The following is a 9510-nucleotide window of genomic DNA, read 5'->3' on the forward strand; positions in this document are numbered from 1 at the left end:
GTTTATTAAATATGTGAAAAACACCATAGGCTCTCAAAAATCCATATTGCTTTTTTTCTTGAGGGATAAAAAGTTCTACTCGGGCTGTTATAAAAGAAAAAAGAAAAAACTATAGGCAGAAACAGCGTGAGAAGTAATTTGGTGTGATGTCTTTCAGGCTGCACTGGGAGTGCTAATTTTAGGAGATGGTAAATATCTGCTCTGGGGGCGGAAATAAAGGTTCTTAGACCAAGTGAAATTGGGAAGGCTGATCACTGTTTGCTGCCGGAGAGCTGTGCATGCCTGTCCTAGGCGTGGCCCAGAGAACGCCTCCAGGAAATAAAGTTACAGATTTGTTTAGTTCAGGTTTTATCACACTGATTTTACAGGTGAGAGAACTGGTAAGTAACTGCGCCGGGCTGTGTGGCTCCTAAGTGTCAGAGTTAAGAGAAAAATTCTGGACTCGTCCTTCCTCGCCCAGAGCCGATGTCTCTTGCCGGGCAGCATCTCTCTCCGGAGGCGGAGCCAGCATTGATGGCAAGAGCATGTCAGTCCTTTTGGCCTTAAAACTGCAAATGTTGAGTCACTAGATTTCCTTGGACAGTTAAGGGAAACGTTACCATTTTAACGTCGCGGAAAGGTCAGAGATGCAGGGCCTCGTGACAGCACAGCTCAGGAGCTGCCCACATAGACGGGACACACAGGCTGCACTCTTACTGCTCTTGGCCCTGTCCTTTCTCCCTGGCTATGGTGTTGCGTGTTCTTAGTGTGTTCTGTGAGCCCATCGAGTTCTCTGCGTGCGTGTGTTACGGCTTTAGGCTCCCGGACGGTGGCTGCCTGCCTACCTGCCTGTCTGCCTGTGAATTGCAGGAACGTGGAGGCTAATTTGCTTTTCTTGAAGTGTCCTCATTAGTGCTGTTCTGGCCGTGAATGTGTGGGATGGATGTCAGGCCAGATGCCAGGTGACTGCCCCAGCCTTCCGAAGGGCCAGTGAGAGAAAGGGATGGGGACTGATTGTGTATGGGCAGCTGGCGGTGCGGCCTGGGCCGCCACGGCCACAGCCAGTGGGCAGAAGGGACGGTTGAGATTCATCCGGGGTGTTGGGACCGCGTTGGCCTCTGAGCTCCACCAGGTAGCAGGTGAGAACTGTCCGTCGATGTGCACGATGCGGGAGGAGTTTCCGGGGTCTCAGGGGCCTTTCTTAGCTCACGCTTCCAGACAGGCGCATTGACTGTGGCAGAGAGAAAACTGTAACCCGTGCTCCTCTCTCCGGGACTGGGGGTTGATGTGTCCGTGGGAGCGCACTTGGCCCTCGGGCCTGGAGAGAGAGCCCCATCCGAACGCTGTTGCTGTTGAGACAGTTACTTGTTTCGGACACTTGAGCCTGTCAGGTGTTTTTCTTCAGAATTGGATGTGTTTTGTTCAGAACTAACCCTAACTTGGCTTCTTTCATTCCATCATTTCAAAAACATTACAATAAAATGGAATTTCTAAAACATGTGATGTATTGATTTTTTTATCTGTCATAATTGAAGGCCAGTTTTTATGCCATTAACAGTAACTGAACAGTGTTTTTGTTTTTTTTTTTAATCTCTGAAGTGACGGTTTTTTGTTGGAGCGTAAACTGGACTTCGTGGCCGTGATTTCTTTTCCTTTGTAATGAGTAATTAGTGTAGCTGAAGGGTATGAAGGTCTGTAAGGTACGGAAGCGGGCACGTGGCCCACGGCTGGTAAACGTGGATATTCATCCAGCCAGTGCGCTTGGTGAAGTCTGCAGGGGAATGAAGGCATGTTGGGGACAAGTGTCAGAAATCTCAAAAACAGCTCTACAATTTAGAAACAATTGGAGAGCATCCCTCTGTTAAATTCATGTTACTTGGGTGTATTTAGGGAAGTAGTGTGTCAGGGCCCCCGCCCCCCAAAAGTGGTACAGCAGTTTGTGTGTAATCTTGGGGCCGGCAGGGCTGGGGCTGCCCCGTGCACCGCTCCCCGGCTGCTCCGGCAGTCCCCAGGCTCCTCTGCAAAGGGATTCCCCAGGGACTGAGGGGGTGCCCCCCCCTTCCCCCCCCGCCCCGGAGTGGAGGCCACATATGGGCGAGAACCCCTCCCCTCCCCAGCCTGAAACCCTGGCTCACGTCGGTCCTCTCTTTGTCGAGAGCTGCCCGACCTTACAGGTTATCGTGAGGGTCAAGGGAACAGAAGTAGAGCGAACCCTGAGGATGTGAAGCTCGCTTGGGTTGTAATTGGTCATTGCTTGGTTGCGTGAGTCAGTCACGCTATTAGAAGTCATAGACCAAATCATCTATACTTGCGTAAATGGAAGAATCCTGATTCGCTTGGTTCCCGGGCACTGTTTCGTCCAAACAAGGCCGTGTGAAGTTGTATCGCGCTCGCTCCTTTCTGTCCCTGAGAAAACTGAGAATAGGTGTCAGCCAGGAGAACGTTAATGGAGGTGTTTGCTGTCTCCAGATACATAGATCAAGGACGAAACCCCCAACTCTACACCAAAGAGTGCCTGGAGAGGGCCCTGGCCAGGAATGAACAGGTGAAAGGCAAGATCGACACCATGAAGGTAAGGCGCTTGTGAGCACAAGCTAAGGTCCGAATGTGAAGAGATCCTTACAAAGCAGATTTGGCCGATAGACCTTGTTCCTTTCCACACGTGGTAAAACGTGCACTATTTCCCACGGTGGCACAGCTGAGATCTCTGTGTGTAACGGGCGGTAAGTGACACAGAGCAGTGGAGGGCCTGGCCGGGGCGGACGGGACACAGCAGGTGGCGGCCTGCCTTTTAGGAGAGCCCGGCGAGTTCTCGCGACGGTTCCTTGTCGCTGGCCAGCCGTTGGCACAAGACCAACTGCAGGTTGTACTTTGCTGCTTTTTGATGCCGTCTGTTCTGCCACTTCCTGGAATGATGGTTCCGGGGCTTAGAAGGTTCCGAAATCTTTATTCCCTGCTCCTTGTTCAGTGCTTGTCTCCAGCGCCTGGCTCCAGGCCCGTTCGTGCTGTGGCCCCTGTCCTCAGCGCTCCACAGAGCACTACTCTGTGTGTTCTTTGCTTTGATGAGAACTAGAAAATTCCATGCATCTTGGACGTGAAATATGCGCGGCTTTTTTTTTTTTCAATTTACATTGACTGAGTGGTGGTTCAGATTGGGGTGCGTGGTTCTTCCTTTCCCGCGCTGCGCCCTCCCCTCGTCGCCCGTGCGTGCTGGCTTCGTGCTGCGAGCTCCCGCCTCCACCCACTCCTCACCCCTGCCTGGCTGCCCGGCCTCGTGTCCCCCTCCCTCCTGTTTCCTCTCGCGCGGCCTTTTCTGGAGCTCTGGCCTGTCCTCTGCACCCACCGTCCTCGGGGCTCAGCCTGCGTCTCCTCCTCAGGCCTTGGGGACCAACCTTTCCATGGGGGCGCCTGAGGAGGAAGCCCCTCTTCCCTTCCTCTCCCATCTCGTCCGTGGCAGCCTGGGCTCCAGCACCTTGGGGACGAGCGTTGTGTCCCTGCTGGGGCCCAGTGCCCACTGAGTGCCAGGTCGATATCTCGTGTGTGCGGGGATGGCCACGCGGTGACCTCGGGGCTCGGGGCCCAGGGCTCTGTGGCTGAGCGCGGGGAAGGAGCAGAGAGGCCCTGCCTGGATGACCGTGACGACTTTGTCACCTGCTGCCCTGGGTCACCGGGCTTCCTAACGTCTCCCCCGGTGATCCGTCCTGGTGGTGGGTAGCCTGCCCTGCACGTGGCACTGCTGTGAAGGTCTGTGTGGTGCCCGCAGCTTCCTTCCTGTTTTGTCAGTTTGGGGTGCGTTGCCCTTGAGCTCAGCATCACCCTCAGGACATCAGGCCGTGGTGGCCGGTGCCCTTGTGAGCGAGCGGACGGGTTGTGGGCTGTGTGCGCTCGGCTCCCGCTTTGGCCTCGCCCTGGTCGACTCCAGCGCCGCGGACAGTGCGGGGATCCCTGCGGGCGGTGACGCATGGGGACTGTGACCTTCAGCGCGCATCCGTCTCCATCATCGGAGATCTGTGCGGGTCTCGTGGCGCAGTTCCGTGGCCTTCGTCTGCCCCGCGGACCGTGTGTTCAACCTTGCCCGAGTTCCAGCTTAGACGGTGGTTGTGTTGAGGTGCGGTGTCCCTTGAGAACATGCGTGAGGTCTGCTCGTGTCTGTAGAGCTGCCTTTCAGTGTGACTCTCAGGGAGAGGCTTTCAGATGCTGGCAGGTACTTCGCTGCTTTTCAGACCGGATTAGAACAAGTGTGAGGCGGATAAGTAGGATCAAGAAGCCGCAGCATTTGCAGTAGAAAGGTTTCCAGGTGCTCCGAAAGCTTTGATCAAGCTGTTTGCACACAGCGAGTTTGACGTGGTTTGAGTTAATAATTGCTTAGTTAAATATTGTGTGAGGATTCCCGTTACGTGTGTTGTCTGCAAAAGTCATTTCCACATGTGTGGCTGGCACCTTACAGGAGGGGCTTTTCTGGTTGAAGTATTTATGTTGTGCTCATGGATTCCTCTCTCAGGTAGTTCGTTAACGTACCTCTAACACAGTTCTAAGCTCGTAGGCATTGCTCGTAGCCGGGTCATGAGCAGGCAGTGTGGACGGCCGCTTACGCAAAGGGAAGGCACAGTTTCTGTTCTTTTGAGTTTGAGGCTTGGGGGGGTGGGGAGTAAGTAGTCTGTGACTTGGGTGACGGGTCACCAACAAAGATACTTTGATGCTGTGTGTTTTTCTTCTTAGAAATTTAAAAGCCTGTTGATTCAAGAACTTTCTAAAGTATTCCCTGAAGACATGGCTAAGTATCGAAGCATCCGAGGGGAGGACCACCCCCCTTCCTAACTTCACCGCCCTGCTTTCTGAAGACCCTCCTGGTCTTGCGTGAGTCGCTGTGACCTTCAGGCAGGCTGGGACTGACCGCGGCACCAGTGCGGCTTTCCCGGGCCCGTCCTCCAGCCACCCTGTCCTCGTCCTTGGCCCTGGGGGACGGTGGGGCCCGGAGGGCCGGCAGAGCTGTGCTCCCGGCTGCCCCTCTGTCCCCGATGTGCGTCTGTTCGGTCCCTGAGCTTTCACATGGCTGGGGATCGTGAGTGCGATGCATTTAATTGTCCACAGCAGAGTAGTCTTGGGAATACTCGCTATAATAGTTAAATTAAGTTTTTAAAAATCCACCTGTTGGTTTTCTTTTTATGTGCTGTTTCTTTTCCATTTTACCATGGTTTCACACCTTAAAACAAAGAAAAATTGCTTTTATTTGAGCAATACTTTGAGTCAGTTTTGTGTTTTATGTTTTCAGTTATGGTGCATAAAGAATGTGTTCAGTGTGACTGTCCATGGATTTCGATTAGACGTAAGCACATAATAAAGCCTTTAAGTATTTACATGATGTATTCCGTGCAGTGATTTTTATGACATTTTATAGTGTAGTACAGTATATCTTGTAAACCGTCAAGTATCGCTTCCCCCAAAGTGTGAGTAATATTCATACAATTTGTTCTCCAGGCAGAATTCTGGAGGCGCCTGGGGGCTCAGTCCGTTACGTGTCTGACTCTTGATTTTGGCTCCGGTCACGATCTCAGTGTTTGTGAGATTGAGCCCTGGGTCGGGCTCTGCGCTGACCGTGCAGGGCCTGCTTGGGATTCTCTCTCTCCCTTTCCCTCTGTGCCCCTCCCCTGTTCACCTGCACGCTCTCTCGCTCTCTCTCTCAAAATAAATAAACATTAAAAACTACAGAGCAGCTTTGTGATTTCCTGCAGCCGGTTTCCTAGAGGGTGTACCATCCTGAGGGAGGCGGGTTCACGGACACCAGTGAAATGGCCCGGGGCTGCGCCTTTCAGCCGCAGGATGTGCAGGTCCCGGGAGCCTGGTTCCTCGTAAACTCGGGCGATTCTCCTGGGGCAGGACAGCGGCCGTGAGGAGGGATCCTTGGAGTGGGCTGAGCACCGAGCACAGGGACCTGCTCCGGAACGTCTGCCTGTGCCCTGGGAGTTTTGTGTGGCTGCCGAAACAGAGCGCCACAAACCGGGTGGCTTAAAACAATGGAGGTTTAGCTTCTGGTTCCAGAGACCGGAAATGAAGGTGTCTGCAGCGGGGGGGGGGGGGGTCCTTCCTGCCTCCCGCGGGGTTCTGGTGGCTCCGGGTGCTCCTGAGGCAGCGCTGCCCCGATCTGTGCCTGTGTTCACGTGGCTCTGTCTTCTCCACGTGTCTCCCCCGTCTCTCCCAGTGACGTTTGTTGCTGGGCTTAGGTCCCACCTGGACAATCCAGGTCCAGAATCTTAATCGCACCTGCGAAGACTTTCAAAATAAGGTGACATTCACAGGGTCCAAGGGGACACACCTTTCTGGGGGCCACCACTCACCCACACGGTGTCCTGTTTGGTGGGTCCGGCCGTCAAGCGCCCTGGCTTTGCTGCTGGGGGGCTGCCGTGTCTGCACCCCCAGATCCGCTCAAAGCGGACTGCTGCCTGCGTGACTGCCTGATGAGCCCCTGTCACCCGGGGCCACGGGCCACAAATTGAGTTTGAAGCTGTGGGCTGGTGAAGATGGTGAAGCTATGTGTGTCTACGTGGAGACAGAATGATACTTTTTCCTTCTTCTGTAAGCTCTTTTTCTACGTTTTGAAGGCAAATACTAAGTTGTGCAAAAAAGGAAGACACAGGCATTATGGTTTGGTGACGAGGAAGCAGCATTGTGGGTGACGGTGGTGGAAGTTACAGAGACCCAGATACAGGCACATGCACACGGATCCAGACAGACACACAGACACACACACACAGAAGCACGTACACACAGATCCAGACGGACGTGGCCACGTGCATTGACACAGACACGTCCGTGACGACTGCATTACCGCAGGTGTGCTGGGGCCGGGGCGGGGGGTGCGAGGGAAGGCAGTGTGTGAAAAGGCAGTGACTGGAGCCCAGCTGCAGCTTGGGGGAGCTTTGGGATCCTGGGGACGGAGGCTCCGGAAGGGCACTGCAGCCTCCGCAGCAGACTTGGGGAGCCCTGTGTCACGCCCACGGGAGGAACGGTAGCGTGAAGTGACCAAAGCCACACTTCCTCATCTGGGTGTGGAGCCCGCCGGCCTTCTCCCGAGCGGAGGACGCGTCCTCTCTGGTGGCACGTGCCATGCAAGCTCCCACCGGTCCTTTATGTGAGTACGGCCTCCCAAAGCAGACATTTAAAATGGGTTCCGATTTTTGGGTAAGTGCGCTGCAAACACAGAGTGACGGGACGCACGTGTCCATTTAATTGTAAGACACGTTGGAGGGCGCCTGGGTGGCCCAGTCGGTTAAGCGTCTGACTCTTGATTTCGGCTCAGGTCATGATCTCGGGTTTGTGAGATCCAGCCTCGCATCGGGCTCTGCTCTGACCATGCAGAGGCTGCTCAGGTTTCCCGTCTCCCTTGCTCTCTGCCCCTCCCCTGCCTGCAGTCTCTCCGTCCCTCTCAAAATAAACAAACTTAAACCACGTTGGAAGTACAGGCAGAGGACAGCTCTAAATCACCGGCCATCGTTTTGGGCTTTAGTTCCATCTGTGCACGGGATTGCATCCTGCCTCATCCACCAGTGACGGGAGGGGAGGGCCACCTGCATAGGAACCGTCTGGGTCACAAGCGGACTAAATGGTGGCACAGTGCCGTCCCAAGCCTGACCTCTAATCTGGTGCTCAGGAGCAGAGGGCTTTATTACTGAACTGACGTGGTAGCAGCCTTGAGTGTCAGTGGGGCGGGAACGAGCCTCGTCGGGGGCCGGCTGATGACCGCCTGTGCTGTGGGGCTGGAGAAGGAGGGACGGGGCCAGCCCTGTCCTTCTGGTCTTTGCACTGGAGGGTTGGTTTTCACCACATGGACTCAGGAGCTGAACTTGGACTTAAAAATGATTCCTCCAAAGGAGGTGAAGTCTGTTTGGTTCGGGGTGTCCGAGATGAACCGCTTGGAGGCATTCTTGGGAACCCTGCCCCATCCCACCGGGAGCCTTGTGGAGGCCTGGGTGTGTGGGCACCCCAGTGGCCCTGCCCGCCCCACTTCAGGCCTCCCCACGGTGCCAGGCGTTGAGGCAGACGGCTGGCCTCCAGACATACGCTGCGGAGGGGATCTGGCTGCCGCCGACTTTGGGAGCGCGAGAGCACGTGGTCACTGACCCCACGGAGAAAACGAAGTTGTTGCCCCTCCGAGTCTGCGTGGTGGCAGAGATGGCTGATGGGGATCAGTCACTGACTGTCCTGTCTCCTTTCACCCTCAGACCACATTCGCGAGGCCTCTCTTGTTCCCGCTGAGAGGGTTAGTGAACCTGGGACAGAAGGTGTGTTCCTGGGGTCTCGTACCCCCCAGGAGGTCTGTGCTCAGAGGCCACCGGTGAGGGGACCAGTGTGCTGCAGGAGAGGTGCTGGGGACAGTGGGCGAGACTTGGCCGGGGCTCCCAGGGAGGAGTGAAGAGACGCGGTGGGGACATGCCTGCCGGCCTGTGCAGCCAGTAATGCCTTCTGTTTGCAGGAACTCCGATTGTCTCGTGCACCTGGAACCCCCGCCCCCCAGGCCGGCCGGTGCCGCTCTCGCTGCTGGCATGGAGGGGAATGTGCTCGGACGGTTGTTCAGGAGGGGCGTGGGCAGGGCGGCGGGTGCCAGTCGTGGTCCGTGGTCCCCGATCCGTGCCACGCAGAAGGCACCGTCTGTCCTGGCTCTGGAAGAGCCACGCAGGGAGCAGGGACCTCAAGGAACCCCACCGGGGGTGTTCCAGGCCCAGATCTGCAATTCGGTGTAGATGGTGACCCCTAAGTCACAGAGGTAGCCAAAATAATAACCGTAGGATTCCCGTCGGTCTAACGATAGACGTGCAAATACGTGTGTGCCAGCCTGCGTTTCTGCACTGTGTAATGCATCATGGGCACCATGTGTATACAGACACACGCATGCATGTATGTATACACGTCCATAGAGTCCCCACCCCCTCCAAATTCACATGTCCTAACCACCAGTGTGGCTGTATTTAGAGATGGGACCTCTGAGGACGTTAAGTACGGTTAAGTGAGGTCATGGTGTGGGGTCCTAATCAAATAGGATCGATGGCAGCAGAGGAAGAAGAGGAAGGACGCTGGCGGGCTTGAAAGTCCACGTGGGGACATGGCGGGGACAGGGGGCCGTCTACAACGCACCAGGACCCGACCTCGGCAGCCCCATTGCCGACCTCTAGCCTCCAGAGCCGTGAGGAGCGGATGCCAGAGGTTGAAGCCATCCGTCTGTGGTGCTTTGTTGCCAGCAGCCGAGCTGGCTGGGACACACCTGTGTACTCTGTGCTTGGGACACGACAGCTTATCAATCTACAGACCGACCGACTGACCGATAATGATCAGTCAATAAAGAGTCACGCACTTTTACGATTTCTCTGTTAAATTTTACTTAGTCTGATTGCTAGTCTCGGTTCCCAGAGCCACTGTCTGATTATTTTGCCCATCACACCCAGCTCGTCCACGCAGTGGGGTGCTTTACACTGGCTGGAGGAGGGGGAGGGGGGGAGGAGGAGGTAGAGGAGGGGGAAGGGGAGGGGGAGGAGGAGG

General features: G+C 55.4%; 1 long non-coding RNA gene across 1 annotated transcript; it reads left to right on the forward strand.

The window, feature by feature from the left end:
• The first annotated feature begins 58 nt into the window (after positions 1–58).
• On the forward strand, positions 59–5335 carry LOC125918503 (uncharacterized). The gene is made up of 2 exons (XR_007456461.1): positions 59–2551; positions 4699–5335. It is a non-coding gene; the product is annotated as an uncharacterized LOC125918503 (long non-coding RNA).
• The last annotated feature ends 4175 nt before the right edge of the window (positions 5336–9510 follow it).

This window comes from Panthera uncia, unplaced genomic scaffold (genome assembly GCF_023721935.1).
Source record: "Panthera uncia isolate 11264 unplaced genomic scaffold, Puncia_PCG_1.0 HiC_scaffold_909, whole genome shotgun sequence".
Classification (NCBI taxonomy): Eukaryota; Metazoa; Chordata; class Mammalia; order Carnivora; family Felidae; genus Panthera; species Panthera uncia.